Raw genomic sequence first — 20332 nt, forward strand, 5'->3', positions numbered from 1 at the left:
TCATTTTTTTATTTTTTTAATTAAGAGTTATTAGTTAAAAACATTGTAAAAAAGGGGAAAAAACACAAAGAGAGGGCTTTACTATTGAAACGTAAATACAGTAGAATAAAATGGAATCCCCAGCCTATGTGATAGGTGAGATTCTACTTTTCAGTTTTAGTTTCCTGTTCAAACACTGAACTCAGTGAGGGCTTTTAGGGTAGCTCTCAATCTTTTATATGGGATGCAATGACATAATTTAGCAGAATTGTACATTATATTAAAAGAAGTATGTCGGTTTATGCACATAACCATATAATGGCTCCCTTTTAATACCATAGAGGTAGATGAGCCTCATACTGTAGCTTCATATGCCTCTGATTTACGGTAATATGGGAGTAATCAGAATTTAATTTCTATTGCGTTTTGATTAATCTGACAAAAATATGAAATAATCAATTAGATACCATATGTATGTAGCCTACTGCCCTAGAAGCATAGCTTCAACATACTGATCACCATAAAGTGGCATGCTGGGTACTCGGAGTGCTGTGGTGTAGGGTGCCATACACTTCTCTTCTATGTGAATACATTTATAAGTTGCACATACAACTTCAATAGCTGTTTGTCTCATACACTTGCATGCTTGGTTTTGCGTAGCATATGCATGATTTTCATGGTGATAGGGGAATAGTTCAGATAATTGCCAGAGCTTTTTTTAATATGAAAACAAGAGGTATAAGCAATTAAGTTCAACATGCTCAAAACTTAATTCCCCCAAAATCATCTAGAATCTCCATACACATTACATAATTGGTTGCTCCACCGAAATCATACATTTTGGCTGACTTTTATCTAAGGTGTGTGGGGGTCTTAATTCATTTTTACCTAGGCTTATAATGGTCAATTTACAATTTGGGGAAATATACTTGACATACAGCAGGTGAAATAAATATTGAGCACTTCACCAATTTTCTAAGTAAAAATTCCTATTAGACCTGAATCCAGTAGAAAATGTATGGAAGGAAGTAAAGCTCAGAGTTTATAGACCCATGACCCTTCGGGACTTGAAGAGCGTTTACGTGGAAGAAATCACACCTGAGCAATGCATGTGACTAGTTTCTCCATACAGGAGGAGTCTTGAAGCTGTCATGACTAATGAAGTCTTTTGTACTAAGCATTAAATAATTGTTGTTTTTTTTTAAATAAATTTTAGTAAGCATGTTGAATACCTCTTCCCTGTGTACTCATTATTACACAGACCTTAATTTTTTTGAAGGTTTGAATTTTTTGCCTCATACAGTCTGATCAGAATGTTAAACTAAGAACCTCATGCTCAGTTATATATATTTTTGTATAGCGGCATTAAATCAATGCATGATTTTTGGAGGGGCCATCCATTCTCTTTTTCAGCACCCTTAGAAAATTATTTACTTAGGCTTGTTTCACACTAGCGTTTGGCAGGGCTGCGCACTAAAGCCTTCTTCCTCCCTGAAGCCCCGCCCACTGTCGCGCCTCTTCCTTGAGCTACTCCTACTTCTGCATGCGTCCTGCATACCCTATCTTTAACATTGAGTATGCAGGCCATGCGGATGCATGTCGATACCTCCACATGCGTCGTTTTGAATCTGCGCCGACTGCAACAAAATCCAACATGTTGTGTTTTATGCAGGTCAGCGCAGCGTCAAGACGACGCATGCGGAGGCATCCGCATGCATCCGTATGGCCTGCGTACTCAATGTTAAAGATAGGGTACACAAGATGCATGCAGATGTAGGTGGAGCAGAAGGAAGAGGCGCAGCAGTGGGCGAGGCTTCACGGAGGAAGAAGGCTTTCGTCCACAGCCCTGCCGAACGCTAGTGTGAAATTAGCCTTAGAAAGCTGGTGACGTGTTCAATACTTATTTCACTCGTTACATATATATATATATATTTTTTTTTTAATTTGATTTATAAGCTGGATGAGCTGATACTTCTCAAGAGTACTTAAAAGCCATAATTTTAATTTTTTTATATTAAAATGTAGGTTTTCTAATGTACCTTAGATGCTCATTTGCCTAGAAATGTTCCTGTTTGATCTTTAGCATTGTGGCAATTTTACATTGCTTTCCAGAATACCGTTTGTGTAATTAATTTGTCCTCAGATGTGTTATGGAAACAGGAACTCTTGTATAGTTGTTGGATGTGGACAGGCCTTACATGGAATGGTTTCTACGTGCTTCTGATTTTGGCTTTGCAATTTTCACCTCAGGGGAAAGCTGAAAAGCAGATTTTAAGGCTTCCTCTGAGACGCTTCCCTAACTTGCCAATTAGTGTCAATTGTGAGTGTTAATTTTGTGACTTGGACACCTGCTTACTTGAAGCTGTCTTGGGAATATCAATTCATTACAAATAGACTGAGAAATGACTAACAATTAGTATTAAGGGAATCTGCATTCAGTTACTTACAATTTATTTCAACAGTAATTAACCCAGCAACGCAGCACATTAGACCAAAGGAGACCATTGCTGACCTATGCTTAAATTTAGGGATGTACTGGAAGAATAAGGTTCTTTGAAAATCCTATGCATGTTCTCCCCAAAGACAACCACAAACCAATAGCAAGTAGTCTTCCAATTAAATAAGCATCAATCATTTTGTAAATTCAATACAGTTTTCTGAAATTTGAAAATAGAACTCTTATTTATTGCTTAGTTAAAAAAACAATTTTGTTTTCGCATTTTTTTTCCAATTTCCAAGCAGTATGGTATAGTATACAATTTATCAGAGGATGAACCAGACATCTTGTGATGTAGATAATCAATTCTGCACGTGTGGATATCAATTATTGCCGCTAACGTGAAAACTTATCCTGGTGTGACATTTGAACTTTCCACCAGTACCTATGGTCATTAAGTTAATTATGTATACATACATTTATACATGCAAAAAATATATATACAGTATACATATATATATATATATATATATATATATATATATATATATATATATACACTGTAAATATATACATATGTACAGACCTACAGACCTACATAAACTTTAAAATCGTTAGCGACAATAATGAAACGTCATAGAGCTATGAAAATCACAGGATTCGGAGACTTTTATTAATGATATTCACATCTGGAAAAAATGAATGCAACATTATTCAAATAATTTCAATTTATTCAGAATCAAGTATGAACACAACACGCAGATAGTGTAAACTCCTTTGCTGCTGTCAATGAAGTTAATAATGGTTGTCTTAGGAATATTGTAACACACTGCGTACACTTGGCCACACAGATAAATAAGATTTGTTGATGACAGTTCTCTTTGCGATTGCCAACCAATGACGTCCCAGATGCTGCTCATGCTACTGTTAGGAGCCTACATTAACTAAATCTGTTACCATGGCTTTCATGATTAAAATTGGACTAAATTGAAGGATCCTGCATGGACTAAATTAAAACATGGCTTCCAATGGCTTCCATGTTACCATTATCCTCATTAGTTCATAAAAATTACGATTTTTGACGTTCTATGCAGAACTGGTAACATAAATAGCTGTTGTAGTGACATTTTTAGTCACTATTAGTTATGAGCGAGCGTGCTTGGATAAGGTGTTATCCGAGCATGCTTGAGTGCTAATAGAGCATGTTTGTGTCACTGTGGCTGCATATCTCGCTGCAGAGGTTGCCTAAGAACCAAGCAATCTCTGTATGTGTTGCTGCTGCTGAACAGCCATGAGACATGCAGCCATAATGACACAAACACAGTAATAGAGCACGCTGAAGATACTCTATTAGCATACGAGCATGCTCAGATAACACCTTATCCTTGCACGCTCGCTCATCACTAGTCACTAACTTACATGGTAGGAGTGGGTAATCAATTCAGGAATCAAAATCCTGACTCTATTCTACCCAAGGTTTGGACACCATGACAGATACACAAAACAAAATAAAAAGTAGATCTCACAGAATTTAGGGAACAAACTGCATAAAACTTCAACAATAGCTCCCATAGGGATACCTTATCTGAAATATCAGCAGGCGAACAATTGGAAGATGAACAAGGAACTCAAAGTCTCCAATATCAGAGATTTAACAACTTTTCCCACCTGCAAGGATCTCATAGACCTAACAATCATGGTAGATTTCCAAGATCTAAGAACTACCAGGGCTCTAACAGGAGTTTTTTAAAACAAGAATATTCAGTGGGCGCTGAATACAAAATACCAACCAGTTTGAAGCAATAAAGAGAAAATTAGAGACACAGACTGATAATATTATAAACTTGCCCTCGTATTATCTAACTAAGGAGAAGATGTGTATCCAGTATAATAGCATTTCCTTTGTCTTTATTCCAACAACACAATTCAGTGCCTTTGACTGTATCTGTTTGTATGCAAATTAAAATGGAGTAAATTTTATAAAATTCTCAATAAACACCAATGTGAGGAACTTGATCTTCATGAAAATTAATTCTATCATTTTTCTTTGCTACTACAGCTACTATAGGATGGGCAATGAGAAGAAGGAATATGTCCCTTTACAGATCTTAAGAAAAAGAGTATAAAATATCCTCCGTCAGGTGAAACAACCAATATTTATTTTTATGATGAATTAGCTACAGCAAGATATGATGAGCTCGAAAAACAAACACAAGAAAGAAGGGTCTCATTGATAAGAGAATTAAATTTTCTTTTCTGTGGCCTCCCTGCTAACACCCTTGCACCTCTCCAGTCCATCCTTAACTCTGCTGCCTGACTAATTCATCTCTCTCCTCACTACTCCTCCACTTCCCCCAATGCAAATGTCTTCACTGGCTCCAATTCCCTCAGCATATCCAGTTCAAATTGCTAATGCTAACCTACAAAGCCATCCATAACCTGTCTCCTCCATATATCTCTGAACTAATCTCCCGATATCTTCCCTCATGTAACCTCCAGTCCTCCTAAGACCTCCTTCTCTCCTTCACACTTAATCGGACCCAACAGCCTCCAAGACTTCTCCCAAATATCCCTCATCCTCTGGAATTCTTTGCCCCAACATGTCCGTCTATGAACCACATTCAGATCCTTCAGATGGAACATGAGAGCCCACCTCTTCAGGAAAGCTTAAAGCCTGCACTGACACCGCTGCCTCCTCACCACTACTGGAGCTACCGCCTCACCAACACCAGAGCTCCTGCTACCCTCAACCTATTGTCTCCTTCCCCACCATCCTATAGAATGCAAGCCGCCAAGGGCAGGGTCCTCACCCTCTGTATCAGTCTGTAATTGTTAGTTTGCTTACTGTAAGTGATATCTGTAATTTGTAAGTAACCCCTTCTCATGTACAGCACCATGGAAACAATGGTGCTATATAAATAAATAATAATAATCATAATTTTCTATCTATTGACAATCGACAGATTCCAACATTCTACATCATCACAAGATACATAAAGGGATAAATAATCTGAACGGATATCCAATTATAACAAGGATTAGAAGTTTAGCCTAGAACATCAGTATATATATAGAGAAATCTTGAGGAACATTGTAATAAGTTTACCCACCATGGATATTCTCAAAAAATTGGATGGAATAGTAATACCACCTAATACCTTTTTGGTTAGCCTTGATGTTGAAGCCTTGTATAGTGCCATTCCTAACATCCAAAGGTACCAAGTAGCACAATTCTACCTTGAACCAAAAGGAACTCAATTTAGAGAACATAACACATTTGTTATCTATCTATTGCAATTTATGTTAACAAAAATGTTTGAATGTTAAGGGGCCAGTTTTACCACCAACAACATGGGACAGCCAAGGGTTATCCATGTGCGCCAGGTTTTGCTAACCTATATCTTGGTTAGTGGGAAGATCATATTGTTTTCTCGGAATCCATGGAACAATTTACTTTGCCCATTCTATTTTGGGTGAGGTATATTGATGACGTATTTATTTGCGGGACTGACTCAGAACCAAGAATCATTGGAGTTTGTAAATCGTTTAAATGATAACCAGATTGGCTTATATTTTACAAGTAAAGTTCAAAGGGAGACATTGCATTTTTTGGATATTACCATTATAAATACATATTTTGGCCAAGAGAAAATCTTATATTGGAAGCTGACAGCTACGAATAGTCTATTATCATGGGAAAGTCATCACCTAAGGCCACTTCATAAAGGCTATTATTTGATACTAAGAAGAGGCTATTTCAACATTAGTGACTACATGAGCAAATCTAGGGAGCTATTTTGCAGGATTAATTGGAAATTTTGAGAGCAAATAAAGTCATGTGCGAAATGGTACCAGAAAGACCAATGGTTACCTATAGAAGAGGTAGAAATGTTAAAGATCACCACATACATAACCATATTGTTGAGCAGAAATCAAAGGGCACATGGCTAAATCACAAGAGTATAGGTACTATAAATGTGGAGGATGTAAAGCATGTGGCTATATAAAAAAGAGCAAAACATTCACCAGTGTATCCAGTAATGAAACTTTCTCCAATTGAAAAGTTGCCAACTGCAAGTCCAAAGAGTGGCCAATATGGCCTCATGCCAATGCCCTCGAAACTACATTGTAAAGACAAAGAGAATTTTGGAGGCAAATTTTGGACCATACAGAATATATAAAGAAAAAAGAAGACACTACTTCATCCAGGCACTTGCTTGAGAGACGTTCAGATAGCCCATTTAGCATAAAATATCAGGCAGTTGAAGTTGTATGTGTTTCTCGCAGAGGCCATAAATGGGATACACTATTACTACAAAAAGAATGTAGATGATTTCATTGACTGTGCTCTTGCAACCCCTTAGGTATCACTGAATCACTTTCCTTCTCTTGTTTTATTGAGGAATAATTATTTCCAAATGTTTGTGATTCTTAATATAGAATTCTGTATCATGTTGTTCATGAATACTGTTTAGTAAAACTATCGAATCTGCATCTTTATACAAAGCGGTTTACCATTTTTCTTGTTATCTCTAATATTATTAGTATGAACTTTATTCATTTGAGTTGTATGCATATTTTATCAATGACTAGTAAACAATTACTAATAATATACCATTTTAGGCAATTATGTGGGCCATTGAGCCACCTAGAGTTATGAGTCACATAGTTATGCAGTACATTGATATAATTATGTTGACCATTGAGCCATAGAGAACTTCAGTCTGTAATTCTATTTATCTCTCTTCCTAATGAGGCACTATATGTTAATAAACAATGTAAGACATAACTGTCATGATACTCACTGTTCCATACATGAGGATTAGTCTTATTGTAAGATGCTGACTCACCATAGAGATTGGCTAGGGAATGACTTAATAGCCAAGCCTCTGGTTTCATGGCTATTAAGTCATTCCCTAGCCAATCTCTATTGCCTCTGGTTCATGGTCGATTTCTGGAAAGGAAGGAGGTGAGATCTCCTTCCCTATATACTTACACCAGTTTGGCCGCCAAATGCAACGAGCAATCCTGCCGATATATTATCAGAATTGTATTATATACTGTATCTAACATTTTGTAATTTATGAACAAACTGCCATCTCCCGATGACTGCTGGCAGAAATGAATAGTTGAAGAAAAGCATATGGTAGAATCTCCAGCACAGCTGATAGATAGGAATGTGGTTATATACCGTATATACTCATGTATAAGTCAACCTGAGTATAAGCCGAGGCACCTAATTTTGCCTCTAAAAGCTGGTAAAACGTATTGACTCGAGTATAACCTGGGTATGCATTGTTCCCTAATCCCTATTCTGTTATACATGGTTCCTATTCCCATCATTATATGCATGGCTCCTTATTCCCATCCTTGTATGCATGGCTCCTCATTCCCATCCTTATATGCCTGGCTCCTTATCCCCATCCTTGTATACATGGCTCCTTATTCCCATCCTTGTCTGCATGGCTCCTTATTCTCATCCTTGTCTGCATGGCTTCTTATTCCCATCCTTGTCTGCATGGCTCCTTATTCCCATTCTTGTCTGCATGGTTACTCACCTCCATCCTTGTATGTATGACCCCCATGAGAAAAGCATAAAGAAAAATAAAACATCCTACTTACCTTCCCTGTGCACCCTCACAGCATCTCGTTCCGGTGCCAGCAGCTCCTGCGGCCGAGCGAACAAGTGTCCCTGCTCATTAAGGTAATGAAAATTCACCTCTCTTCACACTTATGGGAGTGATGAGAGGTGAATATTCATTACCTTATTGAGCGGGCACCTGTCAGAGCACAGCAGCTGCTGGAAGCTTGCGGCTGTAATTGTGCGTGCGTATAAGAGAAAAGAATATTAATTTCCAGTGCAGTGAATATTCATTTACAGTGGGTACGAAAAGTATTCATACCCCTTTAAAATGTTCACTCTTTGCTTCATTGCAGCCATTTGGTAAATTCAAAAAAGTTCATTTTTTTCTCATTAATGTCCACTCTCCACCCCATCTTGACTGAAATAAAACAGAAATATAGCAATTTTTGCAAATTTATTAAAGAAGAAAAACTGAAATATCACATAAGTATTAAGACCCTTTGCTCAGTATTGAGTAGAAGCACCCTTTTGAGCTAGTACAGCCATGAGTCTTCTTGGGAATGATGCAACAAGTTTTCACACCTGGATTTGGGTATCCTCTGACATTCTTCCTTGCAGATCCCCTCCAGTTCCATCAGGTTGGATGGTGAACATTGGTGGACAGCCATTTTCAGGTCTTTTGAATTTCAAAACATTTGTTCATCTGTAATAATTATAAAATGGATTATTAAAATGTCTGCTTCTGAAAAAAATATTTTTATATGATCCAATACTGGAGTGTGCACCTAACTATATGAGATGTTTTACAATGTGATAATACTTTGCGCCTGCTTTTTGCAATATTTCTGAATTACAATAATAAGGTATGAAATAGTCATTTGTAAATAAAGCTTGTTATGAATTATTAATTAAGTTTGAAAAGGTAAAACAATACTATATATTATATTTCACTGTTTAAACATTAGAAAAATGGTGGAATCAGCCTACCTAATATCTATGCCTACCATACTTCTAATATCATTCTTCAAAGTACATACTGGTTTCTTGAATCCTGCAAACCTGGATGGACGGAACTTGAGCTTCTAATAATAGTTCCTTTTTATCATCTTTAAAAATATCCCATTTATTGGATCCATCTCTTCCTTTACCTAATCAGTCTTTGATGAAATCAAATATCTCACTTTGGAAAAAGCTATATAGTATCTCAAAAGCTAATAATTCTAACATTAATCTCAACAATCTTATCTCAATTTTTCATACAGCTCTACCAAATTTTCGATGTAAAAAATGGGAAATATTGGGAATTTTACACTTTTCTTCACTTATAACGGGGACTAAATTAGACTTGATTATAAACTTTCAGTCATTAAAACACTACAGAATCTTCCTGACAAAGAATTCTTTATTTTTTTAGAGATAAGGAAGTATATTAGTAATAAATTCTCTTTCCCTTTGACCCTTTCAAGAGAAATCGTTACTCTTTTAGAGAATCCTATGAATAATTCAATTTGGAATTTGGAGAATATCTACTCAATTTTTAACTTATGTCTCTTTTGAAAAACCGAGTTACATGTGGAGATGGGAAAAAGATCTTAACCCCTTCCCGACATTTGACGTACTATCCCGTCGAGGTGGGGTGGGCCCGTATGACCGCCGACGGGATAGTACGTCATAGCCGATCGGCCGCGCTCACGGGGGGAGCGCGGCCGATCGCGGCCGGGTGTCGGCTGCATATCGCAGCTGACATCCGGCACTATGTGCCAGGAGCGGTCACGGACCGCCCCCGGCACATTAACCCCCGGCACACCGCGATCAAACATGATCGCGATGTGCCGGCGATGCAGGGAAGCATCGCGCAGGGAGAGGGCTCCCTGCGGGCTTCCCTGAGCCCCCCGCAGCAACGCGATGTGATCGCGTTGCTGCGAGGGTCTTACCTCCCTCCCTGCCTGCTCCAGACCCGGATCCAAGATGGCCGCGGATCCGGGTCCTGCAGGGAGGGAGGTGGCTTCACAGACGCCTGCTCAGAGCAGGCACTGTGAAGCAGCCTGCACTTCAATCAGATCGGTGATCTGTCAGAGTGCTATGCAAACTGACAGATCACCGATCTGTATTGTCCCCCCCTGGGGCAAAGTAAAAAAGTAAAAAAAAAAATTTCCAAATGTGTAAAAAAAAATAAAAAAAAATATTCCAAAATAATGAAAAAAAAAAAAAAATATTATTCCCATAAATACATTTCTTTATCTAAATTAAAAAAAAAAAACAATAAAAGTACACATATTTAGTATCACCACGTCCGTAACGACCCAACCTATAAAACTGCCACACTAGTTAACCCCTTCAGTAAACACCGTAAGAAAAAAAAAAAAAAAACGAGGCAAAAAACAACGCTTTATTACCATACCGCCGAACAAAAAGTGGAATAACACGCGATCAAAAAGACTGATATAAATATCCATGGTACCGCTGAAAACGTCATCTTGTCCCGCAAAAAACAAGCTGCCATACAGCATCATCAGCAAAAAAATAAAAAAGTTATAGTCCTGAGAATAAAGCGATACCAAAATAATTATTTTTTCTATAAAATAGTTTTTATCGTATAAAAGCGCCAAAACATAAAAAAATGATATAAATGAGATATCGCTGTAATCGTATTGACCCGACGAATAAAACTGCTTTATCAATTTTACCAAACCCGGAACGGTATAAACGCCTCTCCCAAAAGAAATTCATGAATAGCAGGTTTTTGGTCATTCTGCCTCACAAAAATCGGAATAAAAAGCGATCAAAAACGGTCACGTGTCCGAAAATGTTACCAATAAAAACGTCAACTCGTCCCGCAAAAAACAAGACCTCACATGACTCTGTGGAGCAAATGTGGAAAAATTATAGGTCTCAAAATGTGGAGACGCAAAAACTTTTTTGCTATAAAAAGCGTCGCTGGTTTCACACTTCCGTTTTTGTCTGCAGCGTTTTTTGCACAAAAAAACGCATGCGTTTTTTCCCTATATTTAACATTGAAAACGCATGCGGTTTTTTTGTACGCGTTTGGTCGCGTTTTCAAACGCATGCGGTTTTTTTCTGCATGCGTTCATTTTCAGAAATACAACCTGCAGTATTTTCTTGCGTTTTTAAGCACATGCGTTTGTTTGCGTTAAAAACGCATGCATTTTTATCGAAAAAAACAGAAAACACACTGAAAAGCCACCCACCACCATCAAGGTGATAAAGGGATCCAAACCCTAACCCTAACTCTACCCCTAACCTCACCCCTAACCGTTTAATGAACATTTTCTGACAGTCATAGTGCCACGTATTTCAGTGCCACGTATTTCAGTGCCACGTATTTCAGTGCCACGTATTTCAGTGCCATGTATTTCAGTGCCACGTATCACGTATTTCAGTGGCACGTGTTTCAGTGCCACGTATTTCAGTGCCACGTATCACGTATTTCAGTGCCACATATTTTAGTACCACGTATTTCAGTTGCACGTATTTCAGTTGCACGTATTTCAGTGCCACGTATTTCAGTGCCACGTATTTCAGTGCCACGTATCACGTATTTCAGTGCCACGTGTTTCAGTGCCACGTATTTCAGTGCCACGTATTTCAGTGCCACGTATTTCAGTGCCACGTATTTAAGTGCCACATATCACATATTTAAGTGCCACGTATTTCAGTGCCACGTATTTCAGTGCCACGTATTTCAGTGCCACGTATTTCAGTGCCACGTATCACGTATTTCAGTGCCACTTATTTAAGTGCCACGTATTTCAGTGCCACGTATTTCAGTGGCACGTGTTTCAGTGCCACGTATTTCAGTGCCACGTATCACGTATTTCAGTGCCACATATTTTAGTACCACGTATTTCAGTTGCACGTATTTCAGTGCCACGTATTTCAGTGCCACGTATTTCAGTGCCACGTATCACGTATTTCAGTGCCACGTGTTTCAGTGCCACGTATTTCAGTGCCACGTATTTCAGTGCCACGTATTTCAGTGCCACGTATTTAAGTGCCACATATCACATATTTCAGTGCCACTTATTTAAGTGCCACGTATTTCAGTGCCACGTATTTCAGTGCCACGTATTTCAGTGCCACGTATTTCAGTGCCACGTGTTTCAGTGCCACGTATTTAAGTGCCACGTATCACGTATTTCAGTGCCACGTATTTCAGTGCCACGTATTTCAGTGCCACGTATTTCAGTGCCACGTATTTCAGTGCCACGTATTTCAGTCACGTTTAGGGTTAGGGTTAGGGGTAGGGTTAGGGTTAGGGCTAGGGTTGGAGGTAAAGTTAGGGTTGGGGCTAAAGTTAGGGTTAGGGTTTGGATTACATTTACGTTTGGATTAGGGTTGGGATTAGAATTATGGGTGTGTCAGGGCTAGGGGTGTGGTTAGGGTTACCGTTGGGATTAGGGTTAGGGGTGTGTTTGGGTTAGGGTTTCAGGTAGAATTGGGGGGTTTCCACTGTCCAGGCACATCAGGGGCTCTCCAAGCGCGACATGGCGTCCAATCTCAATTCCAGCCAATTCTGCGTTGAAAAAGTAAAACAGTGCTCCTTCCCTTCCGAGCTCTCCCGTGCGCCCAAAAAGGGGTTTACCCCAACATATGTGTTATCAGCGTACTCGGGACAAATTGAACAACAACTTCTGGGGTCCAAGTTCTCTTGTTATCCTTAGGAAAATAAAAATTTGGGGGGCTAAAAATCATTTTTGTGGGAAAAAAAAGATGTTTTATTTTCACGGCTCTGCATTATAAACTGTAGTGAAACACTTGGGGGTTCAAAGTTCTCACAACACATCTAGATAAGTTCCTTGGGAGGTCTAGTTTCCAATATGGGGTCACTTGTGGGGGGTTTGTACTGTTTGGGTACATCAGGGGCTCTGCAAATGCAACGTGACGCCTGCAGACCAATCCATTTAAGGCTGCATTCCAAATGGCGCTCCTTCCCTTCCGAGCTCTGTCATGCGCCCAAACAGTGGTTCCCCCCGACATATGGGGTATCAGCGTACTCAGGACAAATTGGACAACAACTTTTGGGGTCTAATTTATCCTGTTACCCTTGTGAAAATACAAAACTGGGGGCTAAAAAATCATTTTTGTGAAAAAAAAAAAAGAATTTTTATTTTCACGGCTTTGCGCTATAAACTTTAGTGAAACACTTGGGGGTTCAAAGTTCTCAAAACACATCTAGATAAGTTCCTTGGGAGGTCTAGTTTCCAATATGGGGTCACTTGTGGGGGGTTTGTACTGTTTGGGTACATCAGGGGCTCTGCAAATGCAACGTGACGGCTGCTGACCAATCCATTTAAGTCTGCATTCCAAATGGCGCTCCTTCCCTTCCGAGCTCTGTCATGCGCCCAAACAGTGGTTCCCCCCCACATATGGGGTATCAGCGTACTCAGGACAAATTGGAAAACAAATTTTGGGGTCCAATTTATTCTGTTACCCTTGTAAAAATACAAAGCTGGGGGCTAAAAAATCATTTTTGAGAAAAAAAAAAAAAATTATTTTCACGGCTCTGCGTTATAATCTGTAGTGAAACACTTGGGGGTTCAAAGCTCTCAAAACACATTTAGATAAGTTCCTTAGGGGGTCTACTTTCCAAAATGGTGTCACTTGTAGGGAGTTTCAATGTTTAGGCACATCAGGGGCTCTCCAAACGCAACATGGCGTCCCATCTCAATTCCAGTCAATTTTGCATTGAAAAGTCAAATGGCGCTCCTTCCCTTCCAAGCTCTGCCATGCGCCCAAACAATGGTTTACACCCACATATGGGGTATCAGCGTACTCAGGACAAATTGCACAACATTTTTTGGGGTCCAATTTCTTCTCTTACCCTTGGGAAAATAAAAAATTGGGGGCAAAAAGATCATTTTTGTGAAAAAAATATGATTTTTTTATTTTTACGGCTCTGCATTATAAACTTCTGTGAAGCACTTGGTGGGTCAAAGTGCTCACCACACATCTAGATAAGTTCCTTAGGGGGTCTACTTTCCAAAATGGTGTCACTTGTAGGGAGTTTCAATGTTTAGGCACATCAGGGGCTCTCCAAACGCAACATGGCGTCCCATCTCAATTCCAGTCAATTTTGCATTGAAAAGTCAAATGGCGCTCCTTCCCTTCCAAGCTCTGCCATGCGCCCAAACAATGGTTTACACCCACATATGGGGTATCAACGTACTCAGGACAAATTGCACAACATTTTTTGGGGTCCAATTTCTTCTCTTACCCTTGGGAAAATAAAAAATTGGGGGCGAAAAGATCATTTTTGTGAAAAAATATGATTTTTTATTTTTACGGCTCTGCATTATAAACTTCTGTGAAGCACTTGGTGGGTCAAAGTGCTCACCACACATCTAGATAAGTTCCTTAGGGGGTCTACTTTCCAAAATGGTGTCACTTGTAGGGAGTTTCAATGTTTAGGCACATCAGGGGCTCTCCAAACGCAACATGGCGTCCCATCTCAATTCCAGTCAATTTTGCATTGAAAAGTCAAATGGCGCTCCTTCCCTTCCAAGCTCTGCCATGCGCCCAAACAATGGTTTACACCCACATATGGGGTATCAGCGTACTCAGGACAAATTGCACAACATTTTTTGGGGTCCAATTTCTTCTCTTACCCTTGGGAAAATAAAAAATTGGGGGCGAAAAGATCATTTTTGTGAAAAAATATGATTTTTTATTTTTACGGCTCTGCATTATAAACTTCTGTGAAGCACTTGGTGGGTCAAAGTGCTCACCACACATCTAGATAAGTTCCTTAGGGGGTCTACTTTCCAAAATGGTGTCACTTGTAGGGAGTTTCAATGTTTAGGCACATCAGGGGCTCTCCAAACGCAACATGGCGTCCCATCTCAATTCCAGTCAATTTTGCATTGAAAAGTCAAATGGCGCTCCTTCCCTTCCAAGCTCTGCCATGCGCCCAAACAATGGTTTACACCCACATATGGGGTATCAGCGTACTCAGGACAAATTGCACAACATTTTTTGGGGTCCAATTTCTTCTCTTACCCTTGGGAAAATAAAAAATTGGGGGCGAAAAGATCATTTTTGTGAAAAAATATGATTTTTTATTTTTACGGCTCTGCATTATAAACTTCTCTGAAGCACTTGGTGGGTCAAAGTGCTCACCACACATCTAGATAAGTTCCTTAGGGGGTCTACTTTCCAAAATGGTGTCACTTGTAGGGAGTTTCAATGTTTAGGCACATCAGGGGCTCTCCAAACGCAACATGGCGTCCCATCTCAATTCCAGTCAATTTTGCATTGAAAAGTCAAATGGCGCTCCTTCCCTTCCAAGCTCTGCCATGCGCCTAAACAATGGTTTACACCCACATATGGGGTATCATCGTACTCAGGACAAATTGTACAACAACTTTGGGGGTCCATTTTCTCCTGTTACCCTTGGTAAAATAAAACAAATTGGAGCTGAAATAAATTTTGTGTGAAAAAAAGTTAAATGTTCATTTTTATTTAAACATTCCAAAAATTCCTGTGAAGCACCTGAAGGGTTAATAAACTTCTTGAATGTGGTTTTGAGCACCTTGAGGGGTGCAGTTTTTAGAATGGTGTCACACTTGAGTATTTTCTATCATATAGACCCCTCAAAATGACTTCAAATGAGATGTGGTCCCTAAAAAAAAATGGTGTTGTAAAAATGAGAAATTGCTGGTCAACTTTTAACCCTTATAACTCCGTCACAAAAAAAAATTTTGGTTCCAAAATTGTACTGATGTAAAGTAGACATGTGGGAAATGTTACTTATTAAGTATTTTGCGTGACATATGTCTGTGATTTAAGGGCACAAAAATTCAAAGTTGGAAAATTGCAAAATTTTCAAAATTTTCGCCAAATTTCCATTTTTTTCACAAATAAACGCAAGTTATATCGAATAAATTTTACCTTTAACATGAAGTACAATATGTCACGAGAAAACAATGTCAGAATCGCCAAGATCCGTCAAAGCGTTCCAGAGTTATAGCCTCATAAAGGGACAGTGGTCAGAATTGTAAAAATTGGCCCGGTCATTAACGTGCAAACCACCCTTGGGGGTGAAGGGGTTAATAATAATTTTCTCCTAGATAAAAGGGAAAAAGTGGTGGAACTAGTGTACAAATCTTCTGCTAGCACAAACCTACATGAAAATTATTTTACTATTTTATGTAGGTGGTTCTACATTCCCGCTAGACTTAAAAACGCAGTACCCGATCAATCCGACTTATACTGGAGGAATTGTGGTCAAAGAGGTAATCTTCTTCACATATTCTGGGAATATCCCAAACTTTTGATACTTAGGAAAGATATGTCTTGACTCTTTACTATTGAATCAAATAAATGAGTCTCCAGTCAAAATTTCTCCCTAATTGGCTCTCCTTCTTCTGGAAGCATTTGACCTTGCTCAATATATTAGGCACTTTTCTTTACATATTTTTTCTGTCATAAAAACTTGAAATGCATCAAAGTGGAAATCAATGTATATTCCCTCTATATTTTACATAATTGATATTATGTTCTATCATAACTCTTTTGAAATATCCGTAGCTTTAAGGAATAACTTTCTACCTAAATATAATTACTGATGGTCCTCTTGGAACGCAATTTTTTCTCCAAGCAAGAAAAGCCCTTTTATATGATGTCTTATTACTTGCCAGAATTCTTTTAATCTATACTTTATTTTATGTTGTTTTTGCACTTGGTATGTTAATTGTTGTAGTGCAGCTATGTTAAGATGATCCTAATTTCCTTTCATTTTCCTTCTCTCCTCTTCCTCCAAAACCCCTTTCCTCTTTTCCTTTGTTTAGTTGCATTCCTTTCCTGGCCCCTTATCCCCTATACTGTAAAAATCCCCTAATAAAAAGAATTTTGAGAAGAATACTTTTTATAATTTCATCTAAAAAACAGAACATTGTTATAACATGAAAAAGCTTAGATATAGGGTATGTGCACACGTCCGGATTTCTTGCAGAAATTTCCTGAAGAAAACCGGAAATTTTCTGCAAGAAATCCGCATTTTTTATTTGCGTTTTTTTTTCGTTTTTTTCGCGTTTTTTTTAGCATTCTGCAAGCGTAATTAGCTTGCAGAATGCTAAAGTTTTCCAAGCGATCTGTAGCATCGCTTGGAAAACTGACTGACAGGTTGGTCACACTTGTCAAACACAGTGTTTGACAAGTGTGACCATCTTTTTACTATAGATGCAGCTTATGCAGCATCTATAGTAAAAGAGAGAATGTTTAAAAATAATAAAAAAATAAAAAAATGCTTATACTCACCCAGACGATCTCCTCAGCGACGTCCGTTCCTCTTCCTATAGCTGGTGTGTGCGCGCAGGACCTTCCATGACGTCGCGGTCACGTGAGCGGTCACATGACCGCTCACGACCAATCACAAGACAGTGACGTCATCGGCAGGTCCTTCACCGCACACCAGCTACAGGAACCGAAGCGACAGCGTGCAGTGGAGAGGCGGGAAGACATCGAGGGTGAGTATAGGACTATTTTTTATTTTAATTCTTATTTTTTGACCAATTATATGGTGCCCAGTGCGTGGAGGAGAGTCTCCTCTCCTCCACCCTGGGTACCAACCGCACACAGTCTGCTTACTTCCCGCATGGTTTGCACAGCCACATGTGGAAAGTAAGTAGATCAATGCACTCCTAGGTGTGCGGAATCCCCTGCAATTCCGCATTTTAATGAACATGTTGCTTTTTTTTCCGCGATGCGATTTTTTCGCGGAAAAAAAGGCTACATTTGCACAAAAAATGCGGAATACACTGAAAATAATGGGAGGCATAGGTTAGCATTTTTTTCGCGTTTTTATCACGTTTTTATAGCGAAAAAACACGAAAAAAACGCGAAAAATACTGAACGTGTGCACATGGCCTAACACTTGACCTGACAGAATTGTCTGCTGAGTCATCTATTTATTCTGATTTACTTAGATTTCCACTAGTAATTACAAACAAAATAATAGAATGCATATAAATACTAAGTCAGAGCAATGAGCACAGTTTTGAATACAGGCTCAAATCCACATAACCAGATGAAGGGCATCTGGTTTCTCCCTTCCTCTGATTTTGCAAAATATGGAGGAACAGAATGTTGTTACTGCATACATGTTCATGTCACTTTAAATTATGAAGTATCACTTGAGTTGTGAAATTCACTAGAATCTATACAACGATTAGTGAAAACCAGTTTTTGGTGGTGTTCAGCTACGAAAGTTAGCATTGTAGGACAAGAGAAAAGGTCGAAAAAATAGAGGCACTCAATACTGATAACTTAAAATAGCATCTTTATTAAAGGCACATGAACACCTAGAGATGCAGAGAAGAGAGTGAAACATGCTTCTTCTAAATCAAATGAAACAGCTGTAGCTCATCGATGCTCTTCTGGGTCCAAATCGTGTCCATATTCCCTCAATAAAGAGTCTGTTTTAAGTTACCAGAGGTGAGTGCTGCTATTTTTTCAACCTTTTCTCTTGTCCTTCTTGATTATTATAGTTATAAAGAAAGACAAAAAACATGATAACAAAAGAAGAGTAGAGGTGTGAAAATATATTCAAGTGGAATTGAATTCTGTTCCAATTGTACAAAAATCTGCATTGGCTTTTGTAATTTGCCTCTGTCCAGAATCAGCAAAATGAGGATCTCTAGCTGCTATTTCACTGAACCATAAAGAGCCAACAAAAGGTAAAAAAAACCCTTACGCTCACCTTACCACCCACTTCTCTGGTGCCTCAACTCCTCCTCACTGTCACCTGTCCAGTCCTCATCGCATCTTCTGATCACCGCTGTGAACCCTGAATACTTTGGCCTCTTAACACTATGCCAGGACTTCCAGCTCTGATGATGCCTAGGATTGTCCTGTTTCGCTAATGACAATGATCAGAAGATGCAATTTCCTGGGAGAATCTGCACAAGTAGGCACAAATGAATTTTGTCTGATCCACTAATCTCTAATGACATCATAAAATAACTAATAAAATAATACAATCTTCAATCTAAGAGAGCTTTTTTTGTTTCCCATCTTTCTTTTCCCGCCTCTTAGAGGCATAGCTAGGGTTTTGGTTCAGGGGGCGAAACTTCTGAGTGGACCCCTAACCAGGTAACCTTGATTACAATTCGGTGACGCACCCTAATAGTGGAGGAGAACCTCAGCAGATGACCGCGCTGTTACTGAAGATAATCTCTATATAAAGACCAATATGGATATTACTGCTATATGGTCAGTGATTGATACCAGCCCTACAGAACATATAACAGATCACTGCACAGTTACAGATAATTTCTTACCGCTGACATCCTTTCAGATGGAGTCGTTCATTTTTCCGGTCTTTTCCATCTGGCACAGACCGACATGACAACCTCTTCCAGCTACAACTCGTCTGCAGAGAATACAACAAAGACACATTTCACTTCTCATATTCCAGCCCCATCGCCATCTATTCCCAACCTGCACAATCTCCTCATCCTGCTGATACCCCAATACTGAGCCGCTGCTGCTGCTGTATGTGTCCCTATTACTGCACCTGATACCCCAATACTGAGCTGCTGCCGAATATGTCCCTATTACTGCCCCTGATTCCCCAATACTGAGCCGCTGCTGCCATATGTGTCCCTATTACTCCACCTGCTACTCCAATACTGAGCCGCTGCTGCCATATGTGTCCCTATTACTGCACCTCATACCCCAATACTGAGCCGCTGCTCCGATATGTGTCCCTATTACTGCACCTGATACCCCAATGCTGAGCTGCTGCCGAATATGTCCCTATTACTGCCCCTGATACCCCAATACTGAGCCGCTGCTGCCGAATGTGTCCCTATTACTCCACCTGATACTCCAATACTGAGCCGCCGCTGCTGTATGTGTCCCTATTACTGCACCTGATACCCCAATACTGAGCTGCTGCTGAATATGTCCCTATTACTGCCCCTGATTCCCCAATACTGAGCCACTGCTGCCATATGTGTCCCTATTACTCCATCTGCTACTCCAATACTGAGCCGCTGCTGCCATATGTGTCCCTATTACTGCACCTGATACCCCAATACTGAGCCACTGCTGCGATATGTGTCCCTATTACTGCATCTGATACCCCAATGCTGAGCTGCTGCCGAATATGTCCCTATTACTGCCCCTGATACCCCAATACTGAGCCGCTGCTGCCGTATGTGTCCCTATTACTCCACCTGCTACTCCAATACTGAGCTGCTGCTGCTGTATGTGTCCTTATTACAGCACCTGATATCCCAATACTGAGCTGCTGCAGCCGAATATGTCCCTATTACTGCCCCTGATACCCCAATACTGAGCCGCTGCTGCCG

At 39.5% G+C, this 20332-nt stretch overlaps 1 long non-coding RNA gene across 1 annotated transcript in view; it reads right to left on the reverse strand.

Moving 5' to 3' along the window:
• Window positions 1-8445: 8445 nt before the first annotated feature.
• The window catches only part of LOC143773635 (uncharacterized), a 282722-nt gene continuing 270835 nt past the window's right edge, over window positions 8446-20332 (reverse strand). The window contains exon 3 of the long non-coding RNA XR_013215267.1: window positions 8446-8703. This is a non-coding gene — a long non-coding RNA (uncharacterized LOC143773635). The remainder of the gene's footprint in view (window positions 8704-20332) is intronic.

Source organism: Ranitomeya variabilis, chromosome 5 (assembly GCF_051348905.1).
Source record: "Ranitomeya variabilis isolate aRanVar5 chromosome 5, aRanVar5.hap1, whole genome shotgun sequence".
NCBI classification, from domain to species: domain Eukaryota; kingdom Metazoa; phylum Chordata; class Amphibia; order Anura; family Dendrobatidae; genus Ranitomeya; species Ranitomeya variabilis.